The sequence below is a fragment of the Saccopteryx bilineata genome, chromosome 4 (genome assembly GCF_036850765.1).
Source record: "Saccopteryx bilineata isolate mSacBil1 chromosome 4, mSacBil1_pri_phased_curated, whole genome shotgun sequence".
Taxonomy (NCBI): Eukaryota; Metazoa; Chordata; class Mammalia; order Chiroptera; family Emballonuridae; genus Saccopteryx; species Saccopteryx bilineata.
The window spans coordinates 38,975,092-38,998,319 of record NC_089493.1 but is presented as its reverse complement, the minus strand read 5'-3'; the positions used below and the strand labels follow the sequence as shown (position 1 = coordinate 38,998,319).

The window sequence follows — 23,228 nt, the reverse complement described above, 5'->3', positions numbered from 1 at the left end:
CCTTGGTATACATGAGACACAAAGCAGAAAACAAAATCAGCAGGCACCATGTCATATTTGTACTGAGATAACACTGAGGAACAGCTGTGACTCTTTCAAATGACTCTGTTTGTTTGATAATTGCTGAGTAAAAATAGTACCATTATTGGCTATTTCAGGATGACAGATGGCGTTCTAGATTATGTTCCTTTCCTTGTATCCAAAGAGAAGAGGACTGAGTCTTTTAGAAAATTATGGTGTGTGTGTGTGTGAGATAGCATCAGATAAGGGTCAGGGCACCATTTCAAGCCTCTGTTCTGCAGGTAAGTAGGAAGCAGGGGCTGAGCCAGAAGGGAATTGAATTATACCAGCCTGAGCAACGATGGGAAATAAAGGCAGCTGTCTGTTGCTTAGGAACAGAAATATCTTGTGCCTCTGCTACAGCTGGAGGAACCAGGCCACTTACTTTCAGAGTTCACTTATTGGTTATTCAGGCAGAACTGAAGTGAGCCCTCTTTTCTTCTTGGCTTTGTGGTGTTTTTGTATGTGTGTGTGTTCATTAGTCCTTAACTTTCTTCCACTCAGCAAACTTCTTTTATTTCCTCCTTCATATATATATATCACACACACACACACACACACACACACACACACACACACACACACAATGTATATGTTAATTTGAAAGAGAGAGAGGAACAGCAAGGGAGAGAGAAAAGGAGGAGACGGAGGAGCATCAACTCATAGTTGCTTCACTTTAATTGTTCACTGATTGCTTCTCATACATGCCTTGACCCAGAAGCTCAAGTCAGTGACCTCGGGCTTTAAGCCAGCAACCTTTGGGCTTACGCCAGAGACCTTGGGATCCTGTTAATGCTTCCACTCTCAGAATGGTGACCTTGGGGTTTTGAACTGGGGACCACAGCATTCTGAGTTGACACCCTACCCACTGCAGACCACTAGTCAGATTCCTTCCTATTTTTAAAAAACTGACTTTATTGGGGTGATATTGATTAATAACCTTACATAAGTTTCAGGTGTACCACTTTATAACACATCATCTGTACACAGCACTGTGTGTTTCCCACCTCAAGTCAAGACTCTTTACATCACCATTTATCTCCCCTATACCCTCTTCTACCCTTTGTCCCCTTTCCCTCCAATAACACTGGGGAACAAAATTTTTGTTGCATCCACAAAAACACTTGTACTTACCTAATTCAAGTGTGCTGATCTCAAATCTTACATTAGTTTTTCTCTGTAAGCTACAGTTTTTTTGAAATTCAAGATTTTAGGTTTTCATCTTACTGTAAAATTTTCAACATTTAGTTTAACATAATGAAGTAGAACGTCTTCTTGGGCATCATCTATGTGAAAATATAATAATTTATATAATGCAGTAAATACACTAATACACTAAAAGATATGATTGCATCAGAATTTGTCTACAATTTCAAAATAGAACATATTAAAACACTTATTTTAATCATAAAATTTGTGCAAAACTTATTTAAATTCTATTCAGGCAAAATTTGCATTTGTAGCTCTTGCATTTGTGTATTTGTTGAGGACAATCTCATTTGATGCTCCAGCATTAGTCTGCTCATCACTAAGAGCTCCAAGATTTTCGGGAAACTTATCAAGGTGACTGTTCAGGAAGTGAATCTTAACGCTCATGTTACATCCAATGTCGTGGAAAGCCAACAGCATCCTTTGAACCAGAAGTTCATAGATTTCTGCTTTTGAGTTGCCAAGGAAGTTCTTTGTAACTGCCACAAAAGACTGCCATGCTGCTTTCTCCTAATTCATCTTCCTGGCAAATTCTTCGTCATGTATGAGGGTTCGTATTTGAAGTCCATTGAATACACCTGCTTTTATCTTTTCGAAAGACAAGGCAGGGAAAGCAAAAATAAGATGTTGAAAGCATTCACTTTCTCTAGTCAAAGCCTGAACAAACTGCTTCATTAAGCCAAGTTTGATGTTAAGTGGGGGAAAAATGATCCTGTCTTGATTAACTACAGGTTCATTCACAGTATTTTGCATCCCTACTTCCAGAGCTTCACGTTTCGGCCATTCCTTGTATGTCCAGTGTTTCTCCTGAGCTTGGCTGTCCCACAAACACAGAAAGCAAGGATATTTTGTGAAATCTCTCTGTTGTCTTGGCAGGAAATTTACCATTTTTTAAAGATTTTTAAAATTATTTCTATTTATTCATTTTAGAGGAGAGAGAGAGAGAGAGAGAGAGAGAGAGAAGGGGGAGGAGCAGGAAGCATCAACTCCCATATGTGCCTTGACCCAGCAAGCCCAGGGTTTTGAACTGGCGACCTCAGCATTTCAGGTCGATGCTTTATCCACTGCGCCACCACAGGTCAGGCGGAAATTTACCATTTTAAGATCTACACAAATGATCCAGTTATGCTCCTCATACTTCAGAAAGTTGAGGACAATTTTTATGTCATTCTTACTAAGTCATTCAATTCAGGTTGGCTAAACTACTCAGGGGTTAATGACTGCTTGGCATCAGAAGAAGACCCTTCAGATTCTACAACCATTTCCTCATGCATCTTAACAAAATACACTTGATCACCATGTTCACTTTTTTTGTCCTTAGAAGAAATAAAACCATTGAAAACTGTGACCGAGAGTGTCTCAGAGTATGGGATAGATCATATTGCTGAAGGAATATTAGGATATGTGGTCATATGCTATTTTTTCTTGCCGATGCCCTTTGTATGGATCAGATAGAAATAACAGTCACTACTGTGGTCCTTAGTTCACACCAAACCATGGGAATACCAAAAGGCATTCCTTTGCGTTTTTCTGTTGGCCAGTCATGAAGCATTTCCTCACAATTATGACACAATATGAGGAGCCCAATTCTTGTCTTGATCGTGAAGGGGAACTTGAAAATAGGCAATATATGCACGTGTCACAAATGATGAAATATTGCGCCTTTGACATTGAAGTGTGTAACAGCCACATATATAACAGAAGGTGTCAGGACTATTCTTACATTTACGCCTACTCAAAGAAGCCATGATTCAATCTTGAAACAATAAGAGGGTGTTTTTATCAGATAATATTTTTTTACATTTAAAAACAGCTACAATTATGTAAAAGTGGTGTTTGTAAAACATTAATTGCCTTGTGGTTAAGTTCAATCCAAGAGTCGTTGCCCTTTAACTTCATCCAATTTAAAAACCAACGCATGCCATTAACTGTAACAAAAAGAAATTAAAATTGCATAAAAACTAGAGCATGCATCAAAAAACAGATTCCAGATTTGGAATCACCGATGCAGAAATATATAGAAACAGTTCTAAAACCTCATGCAACAGAAAATGAAAAAAAAAAATCGTTCCCCAGTGAGTCAGCAAACTGCTCTGTTGCTCCTAATGCATTGTCTCAAAATGTGTCAATCAAAAAGCTGTATTAAGTGTGTGTGTGCGTGTGTGTGTGTGTGTGTGTGTGTGTGTAAGGGGATAGATTTTCTTTAGGAGCTGGCCCTTAGATATTTCTTTCTACCAGGAAGCCAGTGGTGCCCCATATGAGTGGAGTGTAGTACTCAGTCTTTTATCTGAATGGCATGTACTGTTTGATATCTTGTTGGCATTCTCACTTGCAACACAGGGAACAAAGGTTGACACACACACATTCTCATTTACGTCTGAAGTCAAGGGGGAACAGAAACAGTGATCTTTTGTGACATCTGAGACTTCCTGGGACTAAGAAGGTAGGACAATAAGTTTGCAGTGCTCACTCCGGCAGCAGCTGTACCAGAATCAGAACAACGCAGAGAAGATTAGCACGGCCCCTGTGCAAGGGTGACATAAAATTCACGAAGTGTTCCATATTAAACAAAATTTTTTTGCAGTCTTGTGCACATGAATCTCTTTTGGAGCTTTACCAAATATACATTCCTGAGATTTAATCCCCACTGGGTCTTTGATATAGCTTGGGACCCTGTGGGTTTAAAAGTTTCCTAGGTAATTTGAGATTAAAATTTATTCCCATTTTCCCCCGCTAAAATTGTGTTGGACCCCCAGAACCAAGTGGGGAAGGAACAAAAAGGCCTGGGCATGAAGTTCTTGGGCTTCCTTATTCCTGTCCAGAGTTCAGTGCTTGTCTTATGTCCGTGGGCAGTTCTGGACACTTGGTTCCCAAAAGAGTGGGTTTCTTGGTCTTCACAATTTGGGTGGAAATGCTTACTCTCTCAGGAGCACTCAGAGGGAAAATCGAGGCTTACAGTTGGGTAGAAACATAGTGGAACTTTGTAGGAGGTGACTAGGTTATGGCAACCTAGTCACTTGATTAGTAGAGGCCTAATCCCTGAGTGTTTCTGACCAGAAACAGTGATAAGAACAGAATATTCTGGGCACATAGGCAAACATCATAAATACATCAGGCCTGAGCAAGGCTTTGAGAATATGTCAACACCACTTAATTTCAGTCACTCTTTTCTAGGGGTCCAATGAAAATCAAATAGCTTAAATAAGAGCATTATATCTGCAGCAGCAATTTTAAAAGGAAGTGAGATGTAGTTTTTGTTTACCTCTTTTTTTTTGTCTTCATAAAGAAAGTCAGTGATTATTATTACATTGAAAATGAAGGTGATTATATAATCTTTAAAACATTCTCAGTATAATGATAAAAGAAATGATCATTTCTCCTAAAAAGCCACCAGCCAAAAGCAGATATTTCTTGGCTCTTTTTGGCTCGGTTATATAAACGTCCATGTGTGGGAACACTCGAGTTGATTGGAAATCTCATTTTAAAGAGAGCTAAGATGTAGCCCTGTTACCACATGCACGAAAGGAAACTCTGTGGGCAGCTCTAATTTGCATGATTCCCAAATGCAGCTATGTGACTAAAGCATAATGGGTCTGATTTTCAGGTGTACCTGACCGTGAAATCAATCTCAGTGGCTACATGGTCACACTTGAAAAGCTCACATCTCTCACACTGGCTTGCCAAATCCTAAGGACTTTGATTTGAGAAAAGAAGTAAAATAACAAATGTCATCCAGATTCACAGCAAAACCTGGGTTTTGAAGTAATTTGAATTTCTGATTCTTTTTTTTCAGTCCCTGTTCCTTTCATATCAGCAGCACAGAATCCAAAATGAACTTGACGCTTCCCCTCTCCTGGCAATGTGGAAGAGTCTAAGGCAGGGGTCCCCAAACTTTTTACACAGGGGGCCAGTTCACTGTCCCTCAAGACTGTTGGAGGGCCAGACTATAAAAAAAAACTATGAACAAATCCCTATGCACCCTGCATATATCTTATTTTAAAATAAAAAACAAAATGGGGACAAATACAATATTTAAAATAAAGAACAAGTAAATTTAAATCAACAAACTGACCAGTATTTCAATGGAAACTATGGGCCTGCTTTTGACTAATGAGATGGTCAATGTCCGGTTCCATATTTGTCACTGCTAGCCGTAACAAGTGATATGACGCACTTCCGGAGCCGTGACGCATGCATTCCGCGTCACTGGAAGTAGTACTGTACGTGAGCGACGCTGCTACATACAGTACTCCAGGAGCACAGGATATGGATGCTGACCACCAATGAAAGAGGTGCCCCTTCCAGAAGTGTGGCAGGGGCCGGATAAATGACCTCAGGGGGCTGCATGTGGCCCATGGGCCGTAGTTTGGGGACCCCTGGTTTAAGGGAACAACAGAAAGATTTTAGCCAGCCTGTGGGGTAGACGGTGAAGAGATGCTAAATGGGAGGGGCTTGGAGGGCAGTCTAGGGAGCTGCTAGCATAGTTCTCTGGAAACATGTCTATGAAACAAGCATACTTGCTTAGTAATGTTTATGTAGGATGATGACAGTGTTGGCTCAAACCCCCCAGGCTACTCATTGGGGCTGCCACTGTAAGCTACTAATAGTATTTGGTACACAAAGTTGGGTACATACCTCTTTCCCACAACATCCTGCTATTAATTTGGTTTCTTTGTGTGAGTCCATTTCTCCCAATACATAGACTCACTGTGTCTCAGAATATCACTGAAGTAGCCACCACAGTGTTCGCATGCAGCAAACACTTAGTAACTTTATTATCACTAATTCCTCTCTAGTTGGCTCCCATTATGACTCCAAACAAAAAAGAGCAGTGTGCCTTCTCTTGCCTCCAAGGTAATAAAATGAGTGATGGAGAGATTGCAAGGGCCAGTCTCAGTCGTGTGCTAGGGACCCTTGTCACACTTTCACCTCTGTAAGGCAAACAGTAAGAACTCAATGCACATTCTCCCTTATCACTTTTGGCTAGTCTCTTTACCTCTCTGGACCTCAGCTCTAACATTTTATGATGCATGATTTTATGACCTAAGTAATATTATTCCCTAATCTCCCATTTCCATGGTCCCTTGATCTTCTATCACCAAAAAAATGGCACCATCACCAATACCTTAGTTTTGAGGAGCCTTCTCTCTGACACTCACCCGTCTTCCCAGCTCGAACTCCTTAGTGCGATCACTCCAGCAGACCTCTATTCCATTGCCTCACCACATTGTCATTGTCAATGATTCTCCCCTTTTCTTTTTACTTATATATATATTTTTTACCTAGGTTAGATTTCACAATTGGTCATTATAGTTATTTAAGCAGCTAAATATTGCAGGAGAAAATGCATAATTGTGGTCGTTGATCTATAAATTCATGATGTAAATCTAAAATTAACCCTTGACACTGCTTGGCAAATCTGCTGCACCTGCTTAGTGTATTTATTCTGCTACTTCTCTCATTCCTGTCTCCCTGTGCTCCTTCCCATTTACCTTCAGCTGATGACCCTGCCTCAAAGTTTATCAAGAAAAGAAAAGTAGTGAGACAGAACAAATACCCATGTTCAAATCTAACAGCCTTCTTGTTGTATCTTCATCCACACTCCATTTTCCGCTTGTATCTGCAGGTGAAATGGCGTTATTACCATCAAAGGCTGCTTTTACTTGTTCTTTTCCAACTGTGTCATAGGCATACTAAGAATGCATTCTCGGCCCTGGCCGGTTGGCTCAGTGGTAGAGCGTCGGCCTGGCGTGCAGAAGTCCTGGGTTCGATTCCCGGCCAGGGCACACAGGAGAAGCGCCCATCTGCTTCTCCACCCCTCCCCCTCTCCTTCCTCTCTGTCTCTCTCTTCCCCTCCCGCAGCTGAGGCTCCATTGGAGCAAAAGATGGCCCCGGGCGCTGGGGATGGCTCCTTGGCCTCTGCCCCTGGCGCTAGAGTGGCTCTGGTCACGGCAGAGCGTCGCCCCGGAGGGGCAGAGCATCGCCCCTGGTGGGCAGAGCATCGCCCCTGGTGGGCGTGCCAGGTGGATCCCGGTGGGCGCATGCGGGAGTCTGTCTGACTCTCTCTCCCCGTTTCTAGCTTCAGAAAAATACAAAAAAAAAAAAAAAAAAAAAAAGAATGCATTCTCATTTGCCCCACTCAATAGTAGTTTACATTTATTGGCGCTACATAATTATGGATAAATAGTTCCCTTTATAGCGCCCTGTTTGAAGGACAAATATAACAAAGTTATATATGTGGGATGATCTGTTTGTAGGCTCGCTGTTCAGATCATCTCTCTGTCAAAGGCGGATTAAGGTCCGTTGAGGCCCCAGGTGCAGAGTAAAATATTGGACCCCTTAAAAAAAGAGGGAAAATAAAAATACATGTTAACCATATTTTTAAATGAATAAAAATATTATGTACTATTAATATTAAAATTGCTCATATGAAACCAAACTTCTTGTCATTAGAAAAAAGTGTAAAGTTGGGGTTTTGCAGGGCCCTTCAGAAGTCAGGCCCAGGGCGCCCACCTGTTCAATCCGCCTCTGCTCTCTGCCGCTATCACAGTTATCTAGCTTTATAGTGAGTCTCGACATGTGGGGGGGGCAGGTGCTCCCTTCTTTCTTTGTTAGAAGTGTATCGGCTCTTCTTGGTCCCTTATTATTTCATGTGCATTTTAGAATCAGTTTATAAAGTTCCACAAAATCCTCTTGAGGTTTTGGCTGGAGTTTCATCAAGTCTCTATACCAGGTTGGGGGAAGAATTGACATCAGTACAAAATCAAATCTTCCTATTCATGAGCACATAGAGTGTGCTACTTGGGTTTTCTTTACAATCTTTCAATAAATATTCCAATGTCCTGTAGCACCGTTGAACATACATCTTGTTTATTTCCTACAAAGTATTTTATAGTTTTTGTTTTTATTGTAAATGGTGCATTTAAAAGTTATGTCTTCTATTTTTTTTTTTATTGTGGTGTAGTGGACTTGAACAAATGTACAAAAAAACCTTTCTTATTTCTTTCTGAGAGAGGCAGGTTGAGAGAGACAGGAGCATGGAGCTGCTCCTCTCTGTGCCCTGACTGGGGATGGAACAGTCGAACCGGCAGCCTCTGTGCTCTGGGACAGTGCTCCAACCGACAGAGCCATCTGGCCAGGGCTGAGAAAATTTCTTATATGCAGCCACTTTGCTAAAACTTCCTTTTGTTTATAATAGTTTATAAATATTTCAGGGTTTTCTATGTGGACAATGCTATCACTAACGAAAAATACGTCTTTTGTTTCCTCCTTTCCGCTCCTGCTGCTGCAAGAAACAATTAATTGTCATATAGTATACACACAGCAAAGGGCACACATAAGTTTGCCTCTTGACACATTTGAACAAAATGAACACATTTATTAACTGGTACCAGATCAAAAAACAGAACATTTTTTTTTGCACCTCAGAACCCTACCCCCACCCTATGCCCCTTCCATCACTACCTCCCCAAAGTATAACCCTTGTGGTTTTTTTTTAAAGATTATTTATTTATTTATTTATTTATTTATTTATTTTACAGAGACAGAGAGTCAGTGAGAGGTATAGACAGGGACAGACAGACAGGAACGGAGAGATGAGAAGCATCAATCATTAGTTTTTTGTTGCGCATTGTGACACCTTAGTTGTTCATTGAATGCTTTCTCATATGTGCCTTGACCGTGGGGCTACAGCAGACTGAGTAACCCCCTTGCTCGAGTCAGCGACCTTGGGTCCAAGGTGGTGAGTTTTTGCTCTAACCAGATGAGCCTACGCACAAGCTGGCAACCTTGGGTCTCGAACCCGGGTCCTCCGCATCCCAGTCCGACGCTCTATCCACTGCGCCACTGCCTGGTCAGGCAACCCTTGTGTTTTCAATATTATTTCTCTGGTCTTATTGAGTTGACTCAGGCAGAGCCTCTCGCTCCAGCCTATCACTTTCCCCCTTTCTGCTAGAATATTCCCAGTAACACACATATATGCTTGAAATATGCAGGGCCTCTTCCTTGACCAGTGTTCTCTTTCTAGTCACTGCTTAATTTTTCTCTCCCTTTCTTAAGTGAAACCTTTTGAACAAGTGTCCTATAGACACTGTTCCTACTTCCTCACTTTATGGTTTTCTTTTCAACTCACTGGAATTGGCTTCTGTCTTTGGTATTCTACTGAAACAGCTCTTGTCAAGATTACTTGGTGACCTCTATGTTACCAGATCCAACAGAATTCTTTTCTATCTCTTACCAACGTTTGATGTAATTGGCCCATGACCATCTTGAAATACATCCTTTTCCCATAAAAAATGGCATCAACCCCAGATCAGCATGTTTATTCATTTAGGTGATTACTTATATAATGTCCTTTTCTTCACCTAGACTCCAAGTTCCACAAGGGCAGCGGCGATGTGTAACTTTTAAACTGCTCCATCCCCAGCCTCTCATCAGGTGTCTGGTAGATAGTAGATTGACAAATGTTTGTTGCCTGGGCCTCAGGGATTGCAGTGCATATCCTGTCACTTTTGTCTCATGTCTACTTGAATGTCTTGCAGACACCTCAAATTCAATAGGTCCAAAATGTGTTTATCATCTTCATCCACTAACTCCTTCCTTTACCAATGTTCTCTATGTCATTGTACACCACTGCCATTCATTAAACTGGACACCTCAACTCCTTCTTCCTCACACCCACACCCAGTGCATCCCTGGTATCTGACCACACTACTACTACCTAAATACCTTCTCCGAATCCATTCACTTCTTTCTATTTCCATTTCCATCCGTCTGGCATGTCGCCATGTCGAGTTCCTGCAATAGCTTCTGAACTGTGTTCTAAACTGTTCTGAACTTTGATATTGCTTCTTTCCAATTGGTTCTCAACATGATAGCTAAAGTCGTTCTTTAAGAAATACAACTATAATTAATTCACTCTCATATGGTAGACATTGGGTCACATACGATCACCCAAAATATAAAAATAGAATTAACATGGGGTGGGTGAGCAAGACAGTGCAGGACGGCACTATCAAATACAAATGACTCAATCAGTGATTTGTATTAATTATAATATCACTATTTTTCCAAATACTTGAAGCATTTCTATACAACTTACTGTATCTTCTACAAGTATGGATCTATCAGGTGCTTTTCTCTTTCTGCACCTACCTCTTCTCCAAACTGAAGTCTGTAGATACTTTTAGTAATCTGAAAGCAAATTGGCACTAATCGTTGGAAAGAAATGTACCAACAGAACTGGTGATCTGGAGTTGATGCGCTACCCTGGCTATTCGTTCATCCATACCTATCCTGTAAAAACAGTAAAACGAGGACTCCTCAGTCATCCCACATAATATTAATGACTATTAGTGATTCAAAGTCCACCTATTGTTGCTTTCCTTACTTTATTAGACATAGATTTTTAACTAGTTAAGGAAGTAAATTTTTTAATCACTAAAGGGTTCTTTAAAGTGTTTTAGTCAATGTTATTGTGATACTCTACAGCCATTAAAGTGATAATTAAATAGCTTCTCTTCTCCATTGCTGGTGCCTAAGTAGTTGCTTGCAGAAAAGCTTGACCGGTTGAAAAAGCCCTTCGTTGATGACACGCATGGTTTTAAAATCTAAGAACAACAAGGTGTGACTACTTTTCTTTTTTTCAGAATTAACAAGAGTAGCAGGACAAGATTAACAGGTGGGTTCAGTAGGCCTAAAAAGTTGATTGTTGTTTTTTTTTCCCCCCCAGAAAATAATTGCTTTTCTGGAGTGTAAAAGCTTTTGCTCATTCAATGTCAAGATCTGTTATGCTGATTGGGGGATGAAGTCACTCTTCTTACTGTTTGTAGAGCAAAAGGTCAATAAAAGTGATTGACGGCTTTGTGCAACATTGAAAAGCCTCCAGCAGATTTCTCACTTGGGACCCACTGTAAGCCAGAGGACTCCAGGAAATAAAGTCAGACTGTCCTCCTTTGACATAGGGCCATAAACGTAATGAAGTGATTTCTCCCATGAAAGATTTGAGCAAAATGATCTCTACTGAATTCTTTGGTCGGGTCACACTCAGCTTTTTTTTTTTTTTTTGCTTCTTAGTTGCTGTTGTTTTGGAAAGTAGTGTGAAACATGCAATATTTGTCTAATATTGTATAACAAGATACCTTGTTTTAAGTGTAATGGGCACAGGGAGCTAGTGGAATAGAATGCTGGAGATCATGGGCTCTTGAACCAGAGATCTGGATTCAAATCTTGACTCAGCTGGTTGTGTGATTTTTGAGTACCTTACCTCCTCTTTGCCTTCATTTCTTGACCTGTAAGATGGGGGAAGATAACAGTACTTTCTATTGAGTGTTTTTGTGGTAATTAAATTTATTTATATAAAATGCATGGCAGATAGTGGTGGCTACTACTAAATTTACTATTATTATTGAGGTTACTGAGGAATAGCCAAAAATTGTCCTTTGGTCTTTCAGGGGACAATGAAGGTAAGTTCGGCCTGGTATTTTTTTTTTTAAGTGAGAGGAGGGGAGATAGAGAGACAGACTACCTCATGTACCCTGACCAAGATCCACCTGGCAACCCCCATCTGGGGCTGATGCTTGAATCAACTGAGCTATCCTCAGCACCTGAGACCAATGCTTGAACAAATGGAGTCACTGGCTGCAAGAGGGGAAGAGGTGGAGGAGAGGGGAAGAGAAGCAGACAATCGCTTCTCATGTGTGCCCTGACTGGAAATCAAACCCAGGATGTTGTAGGCCAGACTGATGCTCTGTACACTGAGCCAACTAGCCAGGGCCTCAGCCTGGTATTCATGTTTGTGGATAGATTAATACTTGCACTTGTAGCCAGGTTAATGTTTATCAATGGTCAATTGAAGCAAAGCAAGCAAATACTTGGAAATAAAATGAAATTCACATTTTTTGGTATTTAAAACTTTTATTAAATGTACCGGGGTGACTTTGGTTAGTAAGATTATATGGGTTTTAAGTGTACTATTCTATAACATTGTACATCATCTGTATATTGTATTGTGTTTTCCACCCGAAGCCAAATAAATCTTCTCCTATCACCTTATATTTGACCCCCTTTACCCTTTTCTACCTTCCTACCCTTCTTTCCCTCTGGTAATCACTATACTGTTGTCTGTGTCTATGAGTTTTTTTTCTTGTTTGTTGCTTTCCGTTTTATATCCCATGTATGTCTTAGTAGATAGATCTTATTTCTACCTGTTTTTTTTTTTCTTCCTAAAAAGCTACAATGACAGGGATAAAACTGACAACTCTCAATGTAAGGCCACATCTTGTAATGTCTCACATTTGAGTTCTTGCAGGCTTTGGTACAAGGCACGAGGATCACATAGGAGGTCCAGCAAGAGGTTCTGGTAGCCACTGCAGAGCAAAAGGGGTTTGCAGCCACAGACATCCAGCTCAGGCCAGCCTTTGGGGAATGAGCCTTTAACCAGTGGGGAAAGATCATGAAGAGGCAGGATATGGCTCTACTTTAGGTTAAGAGGAGCGTGGGTAAGCCTTCTCTCTTCTCCCTCCTTTAGTTTTCAGATGCTGCAAGACTGGGTAGATACCTTTGCTGGAAGTATAGCGAGTTTGGGGGCCTTGTGGCCATGGGTAAGTAGGATTGGGGATTAGAGGGAGGCTTGCTGCCCTGGATAAAAGGAGAGGACTGGGCATGTCCCAGAGCTGTGACTGTGGAGCAGGGAATGAGAGAGAAGGTGCTGTGGGTTTCGCTTCAAGTTGCCCATCTCATTTCACACATTAACAAGATGAACAAGGATTTGGTCTCACTGCCTGTCCAAAGTGGAAAGGTGACATCTGTCCCTTGGGTGGCTGAGTGCAGAGTTCCAGATGAAGGAAAGAGTTGGGTGGTCTTAAATCTACCAGGAGTGTTTTCCTAGTGACACCCTGAAACAACAACAGAAAGTTAACTTTCTATAGAAATACAGTTTCCATTTCCTTTTAGAAAAACACTAACTTCTTTGTCTACAGTGTTCTTTTATCTAGAACCAGACTTTTATAGAGCCTTGAAACTCATTGATACATGAAAAAACCGAGGCCACCGTTGACAGGAATTGTGCATGTTAGTAAATTATGCATAAGAGTAGCAGAAAACCCCCCAAGCCTCTGGGATTGTATTGAACAGTTTCCTGGCTGTGCTCTCCGAGTGAATGGTAGAGCTGGAGGCGGGCAGGCGGGGAGGTAGCTGGTGAATAAGGAACATTAGCTTGGCTGGGTTGATTTTTCTCTTTGAACAAGACCTTGTGTTCCAATGTCATCTATATCATTCTGCTTGAATGGATATGAAATATACTAGAAAAATAAATAAGTTCCTAGTGTGCAAGGACTCCCTGTTGGTGATTCCACTCCAGAGAGGATGTTTGCCCCCAACTTGTAAAACTGCTCCCTTAAGCTTAAACTAAGGTACTTCCCTTCCTTTGCCTTTTAAAATCCCACTAATTACTTTATTCTTCTTCTGACTCCAGAGTGTGTTACTTCCTGATGAGCATTTGAGAACTGGGTCTCTTGATTTGCCCCCTCCCCCTCCTTCCGGGAGCGGTGCCTCTGTGCACCCACATACTCTCTGTGTCTGTCTCTCTTGCATTTGCTCTTTGTGCCAAGCGCATTTTCACCTTTTTAAATTTATTTTTTGGCCCTTGAAGATATGTATTTCAATCCAGTTTTTTCTTGCTTCTGCTCTTGAGAATATGATGTTGGGAGATTCAGAATAATGGATCTCAGCTCAGTATTTTTTTCTTTTTAAAAATGTTTTTTTTTTTTTCCAAAAATTTGACTTATTGATTTTAGAGGGATGAGAGAGCAAGCAAGAGAGACAGGAATATCAATCTGTGTCTGTACGTGCCTGACTGGGGATCGAACAGACAACCTCTGTGCATCAGGACGATGCTTTAACCAACCGAGCTATCCTGCCAGGACTTAGTTCACTATTAACTCATGTCGGGTGATCTGAGCGGTAGCAGCTAGAGCCAGCAGCCTGTGGGATCAAGTTCTTGTGCCCCAGTAGCTGCCACTGCAGTGCTGAGACCGAAGGGACTGACACCTGGGACCCTTACACAATTCTAAACCGTTACGTGAAAGACAGAAGCAAGGAAAAGTTGCATCGGGAAAAAGCGATAAAGACAGACAATTTATTAGGATAGGGAAAAAATTGAAGGAGAAAGAGGGAAAAGAATCCAGCCAGAAATCACGACAGAATGTCATCCCAGGCTAGGAGAGGACTGAGAAGTCCACGGGGGAAGACTAAAAGAATAATTGATTGAGAAGCTTTACATATTGAAATTTCTCATTTTGGAAGAGGGAAGTCAGTTTTTTTTTTTTTTGTCAATGTCTTATGTAATATGTGTCCATGTTTTGACACTTATCAGTTGCTTTCATCTATTTTTAAAGTTGTTTTGAAAAATATATATAAAAAAAATCCCTCTAGCATGTGGCCAGACCCCAGTTAACATGGATAAATGCAAAAGAGAATTAAACTCATATAGTGGAGAAATCTAGCGGTAAGGCCGACTAGGTGTGGCTGGACCCAAGGAGTCAAATAAGGACCACCCACCCTTCCTTGCCTCCTTCCCTTTCTTTCTCCAATTCTCTTTCCTCGCCTCTCTTTCTGCATCTCTGCTCCTCCTTAGCCCCCATCCCCTAATCATTAACCCTCTCCTCTTTTTCCCTTTTTTTCTTCTTCTCTTCTTTTCCCTTGGCTTTCTCCTCGCCCCCCCCCCCCCCCCCCCCCCGTGTTCCCTGTGCTTCCTGATCTCTCTGTGTTCCTGACAATTTCTCTCTCAGATTTCACTCTCTCTCTGCCTCCCCTGCCTCCGCTCCTTCTGTCCATCCCTCTGTCTGTCCTACCTCACACCCTTCCTCTCTTTGCCCGGCTCTGTTCTTTTCTGTTTTCTTAGCTACCCTTTGCCTCTCTGCCTCCATTTTCTCTCTGACTCTGCCATCCACCCCTTCCGTCCCTCTCTGCCCCTCCCGTAGTTCTGTGGTTCAACGTGCTAAGTTGATTCCAGGGCTGACTGTCTTCTATGCTGACCTCCCTATGGCTCCAGACTTGTATTATCCGGCTTAGACTTCTCAGTGGAAAAAGCGTTTCTCTTTCACAGAGTTTCAGCAAAAAAGTCCCAAGATTGCCTCTCCTTTGTCTGATGTAGGGCTGGAATATGCTGCTAAATCTTGGAGCTGAGAATGGGTGGTGGTATCCCTTTCTGAACGCAGGGCTGAAATTCAGGAAAATCAAGGCGCTAGACAAGCGGAATTGGGGGTTGGATTCAGAAGAAAAGGTGTTGGATACTGGAAAGGCAATAAGTAAGGTGCAATTATAATTCCCATGGGCCAATCTACTGACTAGTGGTCTACTGACTACATTTTTTTTAACAAGGAAATATCACTAATAATAATACAAATTTTAAAAAGCAGTAACAACCTCCAAATTTCAGGAGGATACGACATAAAGGTTTGTTTTTCAATGCTTGTTTTTCAATCCCCACAGTCAAGTGCAGGTGAAGCAGCCTGCTGCAATGCTTCCCTGAAGGCGGTGGCACAGAGGTTAAGGCTTTTTTATCATGTGGTGCTGCTGTACTGGGACCTTCACTTCCAGCTGCAGGAGCAGGAAGGAAAGAGTGTATTATGGCCACACTCAGATAGTATACAGAATTTCTGCACACATCCCATTGGTCAGAGCCCAACTGACACCTTGTTGACACTCTAACTGCAAGGGATGTTCACAATTTAATTTAGTGTTTTTACATGCCTAGTAGGAAAATGAATGGGGTTTAAGTTATGTATAGCACTGTGAGGGCCACAGTCTGTTCGGTTATGTGATTGGATGTTGATTAGCCAGAACTGAACCAATATAAAATTAAGGCTGAGACTCTATGAGATTTTTATATGCTTTTATCTGAAATGCCTTCTTTCTTTCTTTGGATTAACGCCTTGTCCTAAAATTTTGCATTTTCATGAAGCCTTCTGATAGGGCACTGCATTTAAGAGTTTGGACTTTGTAAACAAATGGCACGAGTTAACCACCAGCTTCCCAACTTTCTAGGGGGTTATTGTGAACAATTTACCCTCTGGAAGCCTTTGTTTCCTTTCCTCATACACTGTGCAAGAAAAAATCATTAATAATAACCCACATTTAAAAAGCCCTCACCTGAAATGAAACATATAAAGTTATATGCCAATTATATCTGAATAAAAAAACCTTTTAAGTCCCTTTGGTGGTTGAGAGTTTTTTTCCTTCTTTTTTTCTATCTATAATTTTACTTAGCAACTCAGTGGTGCATCTGGGCGTGGGCCGTGCCGTCTGCTCAAATTCTCCAGCCACTAGAATCTGATAATTTCAGAGCCAAAGGGAGGTTGTTCAATGGTCACTCATTCCAACCTCCTCATTTTACAGCGGAGGAAACTGAGGTCCAGAGAGGCCATTCAGCTGTGCACCTGGTCACACAGCAGGTGAGGGCAGAGCTGTCCTGACTGCACGCCCGTCAGTGGGCGGCTCTTCTCTCCAGTGTGGCCTTTTCTGGTCTGGCAGCCTGAGACGAAGGCTTCTCGGTTCTATGCCAGGGCTCAAGGAAAGCCTGCTCATTTCATAAGGTTTTGCTCCCCAACCCCCGCCCAGCACAAAATTACGTCTGGATGTTTTTCTGTGTTCTAACCATAGAGACTGCCCTATCCACTGAGACTGTGGTTTCAAACTTGTCTCTACGGAGATGCTGCCGCAGCTCAATGAGGGGTGATAAAGACATAGGTAATTGCTGTAGAATAATACCGCTGCCAAGAAGATGATTGAACTCCCACACAGAAGGTGAACAGATGGTAAATTTATTGAAATTCATAGGCTGTGAGATGGAATAATTTAACCGATGACTGAGCACCCTCCTTTCGAATGGAGGGAGGCAGGCGGAAGGGCAAGTGTGCCGCTAGGTGGCGCGGTCACCCAGGGCGCAGTGTTTGTCCTCGCGCAGGAAGGCAGGCCCCGAGTCTGTGCACACAGCAGGTTCCGTTCCGTTCATTTCCTCGTGACTGCGGACCTTCCTTGTGGCTGAGTAGGAAACCACCATTTTAAAAGAAAATTAAAATCACTTTAATTAAAAAATAAGCATATACAGCTAAGGACACAGAGAAAAAGCAATCAAATGACAGGGTATTAAATCACTGAAATATGGGGGCCAGGGCTGAGACGGGGCGGGGGGGCAGCGTCTGCACCTATAGGAACAGAGGGCTCCAATAATCCTTCAATCATTGGCCCTTCTGGGCCTGATGACATCTCCTCCTTGCCGGCTTCCTCCATCCTCAGCCTTGCCCTCAGCTAGTAGTGCAGAGTAGGAGAAAAACACTGGCTTTAGAAGCTTCATTTTGAAAGTTGAAAGAATAACATTATATCAAGAGGAAAAATAAAGGAATGCATTATGAACTAATATGAGGAAAGAATAAGATAGAAAAGGTAATTGATAACAAATTAACCTGTCAGGGTTACCTGTCCTTATCTCTGTTGTCTTAATAGTATTTTCAAAGTTTTTTTTCTTTTTTCTCTTAAGTTCGGCTTCCAACTCCAGAGCACTAAGAAGCTTTGTCAGTGATTTTGGGATGCTCACATCCTTCTGATTTGATGGGGAACCACTTTCTCATTCTGTCTAATATCATACATGAACCCATGCACCTACTCAACGGATATTCTCTCCTTCTTTGTTCAAGCTTTTATCTTTTTCTTGTGTCTATTTTCTCATCTGTAAAATGGTGATAAACACTTGTCTCATGGGAAGGTTGTAAGGATTGAATGAGCGCTGTTATTTAAAATACTTAGAACAAAACCTCACAAATAGAAAGTACTCAATAAATGTTAGTTGCTATTTAGTACTTCCACCATCATTACCTACTACTGTACTGTTACTTCTGCTATGCTACTGTATTACTACTACCGATACTCCAACTACTACTATTGTATTATTACTATAACTATATTATTAATACTGTGTTACTGCTATTTTTACTATTGTCTTACTTCTCTTAATTTTGATTTTGAGCACCAGTTTCCCCTAATTTCAGAAAATATTCGATCTTGTTAATTTCAAGGTAAATTTATTCTCTTGAATTTTTAGGAAAATGGTTAATTTGGAAGACTCTCCTTTCAACGACTTTTTTTTTTCCTCAGAGGAGGAGCCAACCATCTAGGGTTTCTGTCCCATCCTACAGTGGGTGCAGGGCTGTGTGCTCCATAATTACCTTCCATCTGATCTGAGGTAACTTGATTTGACTTCAGTTTGTTCTTTGGCCTCAGTCCTTACACACCTCTGAGTTTGGGCTGGCCTCTTCTAAGCTGTTTTTGGGCCAGGTAGGTGGTGGGATGGACAGATAGCAACAAGAACTTTTCAGATGTCTGCTGGCTTCATGCTGGCTGCTTCCTGTGAGGCTGAGCTCAGGTTTCCTACCCTGGCAGTTGTGGGAACCAAACTGGACTAGAGGTCTTCCTATAAGGCCTACAGAGTCCCTGGGCTAATCCCAAGAAGTGAAGCACAAAGCCCCTTGTCCTGGAGTCCCCGAATGTAAGGGAAGTTTTATAATTTCCTGTTTTATCTCTGCATTTCAACCCCCAGCCCCCAGCACAATGTAGCATCCTCCATTTTTTTCCCTCTTTTTCTTTCAGAACTCCTCATATCAAAGCTCATAATTCATGGAATTCAAGTGTGGAGCAGGGACCCTTCTCCCTTTTAGTTTTTGGTGGGAAGGATGTTGGGAGGAGGCTTCTTAAGCTATGCCTCTGAAATCATAGTATGGAGGTGACCTCTGAGGGCTCAAATACATGGTCAACCACGAGCAACATGTTCTTAACAATTGTTCTGGAACAAAATTCTTGGATATGGACAACTTATCAATTCAAACAGAAAATAGGTAAGGCTATAAATAAAAAGATGAAAATCCTGGGCTATTGACTATTCAAAGAAATACACTTTCTTTGACTGAATACAGGTCCATTCAATACAGGCCAATAAAATACAGCCAATAGGGACAGTATCACACTTTTAATGACTATATAAGAATGAGTTTTCACTTGTAGACTTTGTACTTGAAAACAGTTTTTCTTTTTTCTTTTTTGCAGTTTATGGTCATCTTATAATTTTGCATTATTTCTAGTAAGGAAATATGTAGATTCTAGCCCCTTTCTCCTTGATCATATATTCAAAAAGAGATAGGTTAATAAAGTTTCCTTTCATGTTTTACTTGGGACCAGAATTTTGTCAGATTTGAGATTTATCCTATTAGATTGTGAGGATCTGAGTCAGAGATAGCAGAGTATGGCCGGCAGGCCAAACCTGGTCCACTGCCTGCTTTGTATGGCTGAGAGCGAAGAATAGTTTTTACAGTCTCAAATGGTTAGAACACAGTCAAAAGAATAATATCTCATGACATGCGAACATTACATGGAATTCAGATGTCAGCATCTATAAAGTTCTATTGGAACACAGCATGCTCATTCATTTAGTGCTGTCTGCGGCTGCTTTCCCACTACCTTGGCTAAGTCCAGTGGTTGCAGCAGAGATTACTATAATGGCCCACAGGACCAAAAATATTTACTATTTGACCCTTAACAGAAAAAGTTTGCTGATCCCTGGTCTAGGAGGTGGAAGCACCACAAAGAGGAATTTAAGGGAGAGCTTTCTGTTTAGAATTCTGCCCGTACTGCCTCTAGGTAGGAGCGAAACAGCGCCGCAGCGGAGGCGTTGATCGGCAGGAAGCCGGCGAGAGAAGGTGTGCTTTCATTAGGCGGCGCGTGGTGTTTGTCAGATCCACTTCTCATTGTGGTTCTTCAAGCCTGCTGTTATTTTATGCCACCTGCATAACCTGATTTGCATCTTAAATGGCTATCCAGCTACCGCTTGGACTTTTTTTTTTTTCAAATAAGGAGAATGGCTTTTATGAAGCCATCTGTAGATGAAAAATAAATAGCAGCTAACAACAGGCCTGGAATATGTGATTGAGGGAGCGAGTGCACAGCAAGAGTCACACAGCTGATCCGCTTCCCAAGTCAGGAAACTACGAAAGGAATCTCGGTTTTGACAAGTAAGGGAGGCAGGCAGGAACCATCTGGAGGATAAAAGGAAAAGAAAAGCCACTTGAACCCCATCGGCACTCTTGAATCAGGGACTGGGCTGGAGCTTGTCTTGTCATAATGTGCTCTTGAATCTTGGAGGCTTCTCCCCTCCTGAGGCCTGGCGGGCTCTCTTCATAGCCAGGGGCCTCCGTCTCCGGTGGGGCTGCACTTGTACGGGGCCTCCTGTACATACTGAAAGCGAAGAGGGTTTCAACATTAGGACTCAAGTCCCCATTTTTTATGATGCTTTTGTCTTAAGGATGTCAGAGATGAAAGATTGGATTTATCTTTTTCTTTTCATTCTTTCTCTAACCACGCCTAGTCACCATGTTCCCCCAGAGGGGTTGTCAGAAGCAAATTGATGAAAATGTGGCAAATCCTAGTTTCTCAATGCAAAAAAGAAGAGTGAAACATGTTGAGGAAGTAAATGTGACAAGTCAGAACAATTCTGTCTAATTGAGTTCCTCTCGGACCTTCCCCTTCTCATCCCCTCTCACCTCTCCTCTTCTGTAGCAGTAAAAGTCTTCTGACCAGGGAAAGAGAGAGCGGAGTGGTAGAGAACAGTGGTCCCCAACCTTTTTTGGGCCACGGACCAGTTTAATGTCAGAAAATATTTTCACGGACCGGCCTTTAGGGTGGGACGGATAAATGTATCACGTGACCGAGACAAGCATCAAGAGTGAGTCTTAGATGGATGTAACAGAGGGAATCTGGTCATTTTAAAAAAATAAAACATCATTCAGACTTAAATATAAATAAAACGGAAATAATGTAAATTATTTATTCTTTCTCTGTGGACCGGTACCAAATGGCCCACGGACCAGTACCAGTCCGCGGCCCGGGGGTTGGGGACCACTGGTAGAGAAGACATAAGAGAGAACTCCCCCCTCTGTCTCTCCTCTTCCTCTCCCCCCTCCCCACCCCTCTGTGCTCTTTCACCCCTCCTTTCTTCTTCCCTTTCTTTCCTCTCCTTTCCCCTCCTTCCTTTTTCTCTGCCCACTCCCTGGTCCTCTTTCCTCCATCCACCCCCCCATGTGTCCTTTATTCCCAACTTCAAGCTTTGTCCTGGAGTTGTGGGGACACGATTATTGCTTCCCACTTTGATTAGGGGTGTGACAGTAGAGAGGACCCATGCCTGGCATCCTGGGTAGAATCATGAGATGAGTCAGAGGAATTTCTGTTGCTGGCATAGTACTGTTGTGCAGTCGAATACCTGTCGCTAGGTGTGTCTAGGCTGGAGAAAGCATTGGAGATAATCTGCACATACTCTATGGCTCTGTCTGATGGGGCATGAGCATGTGCACCACATGAGCATGCGCACCTGAGACCTGACAGAGGCTTTCAAACAGCACAGGGGAATATGTGTTGGAAATATGTGACATGGACTGTCCCTGCCCGTGGTGTGCCCATCCCAGTGGATTATTAGCTCCAGGGAACCATCCCAGAAAACACTGCTTATTTCCTGTGTGAAGGGCTGGACAAGATGAGTATAGCCTGCAATGCTGACCATATCCCTCATTCCTACCACCACACCTCTAACATGGCCTTGTCTGGAACGTAGGGACAACAACTTCAGAGAGAAGAGGGACAAAGGGCAACGTTTTTATATTTTGCTGAGTTTTATTTTTCATATCAGGCAGGACAGGGGCTTTAAGTCAGAAAGTAAACTAAGTTATAAGAAGTAAAGTCCTGTTTTTTGCACATCAGAATTTGTGGTTTGTAAAATTTGTAGCAGCTATAGTCAATTTTATTAAATAAATGTGAACCAGGTATTAAAGTCTTTTCAAACATTTTCTCATTTAATTATTTTCATAACTTTGTGAGACAGGTATTCTAATTCCATTCTACGGAGAAAATTAAGGGTTTCAAAGGTGCATTAGTTAGCCTAAGGTCACACGGTCGGAGGAGTGGAGCGAGGATTGGGACCAGGAAGGATGACTCTAGAGCTCCACCTGCTCCGTATACCCTAATACTTGAGATTTGGGTAGGACTTTATGATAGGCCATTGAAATCCATTTCGCACATAACTCTTTGTGAAGCAAACCTTTCTTTTGACGAGGAAACTTTTCTGTGCCTTTTATCACGTGCCAGGTGCTCTGCTAGGCACGGGCTACAAAATGAGTAACATTCACTTCCCTCCAGGGACGTCTCAATCTGCCCACCTTTAGTTCTAACACATGGTAAGTACCGTGTAGACTGGTTGAGTGAATAAATTGGAAAGCTACAACAGCATCAGTAAGGGAAAGAATGTCTTAATTTCAGATGTAACATCAAGAATATTGCAACCATGCTCATAGAGAACTTGAAAGAAACAGAACACCAATTCTGGTGGAAATATAGATTTGACTTTAGAATGGTTTCTGCCTTAGGCAGTATGGAAAGTCTGTTGGTTAGAAGCCTGATCTTAGCTGAACAAAACCCTAGGGAACAATTGGGCTCAGAACAGAGAGACTGGCTGATCTGATCTGAAAGGTGTCCTTTATCCTTAACACCAGGTACTGACGAAGGAAACCAGTGTCGGAATCTTCCAGCATGGAAGAGAGAACTCATTTCTGGAAACAGCACCCCTTTTTTTGGTGTCCACAAAACTAACAAAGGGATTAATAAAATGATTGATGTAGGTAAGAAATGTAGGTCATATTATAACTTCTGTTATGCCATATCGCATATCTTTTGAATACAAGATACACAGTGAGGCTTCACGGTTCTCAAGGGGAAGAAGCTGGATCCGACATCATGCCTCTGGCTGACCACAGGTAGTGATGATTTTGGTTGCCAGGCAGTGAGCAGTGTCCTCCAGCTTTCTGCCATTTTTCTGTTGGTGCCTCTGTTCTGAAAGCAGTCAGGAGGGAGCATTTGTTGAAGTTGTA

General features: G+C 41.9%; 1 protein-coding gene and 1 non-coding gene across 2 annotated transcripts in view; both read left to right on the top strand.

Annotated features, from left to right (window-relative positions):
* SYT16 (synaptotagmin 16) overlaps positions 1–23,228 on the top strand; it is a 229,995-nt gene that overhangs the window by 32,552 nt on the left and 174,215 nt on the right. The gene's annotated exons all lie outside the window — the stretch shown is intronic.
* On the top strand, positions 3,732–3,837 carry LOC136337024 (U6 spliceosomal RNA). The gene has a single exon (XR_010731745.1). It is a non-coding gene; the product is annotated as a U6 spliceosomal RNA (small nuclear RNA).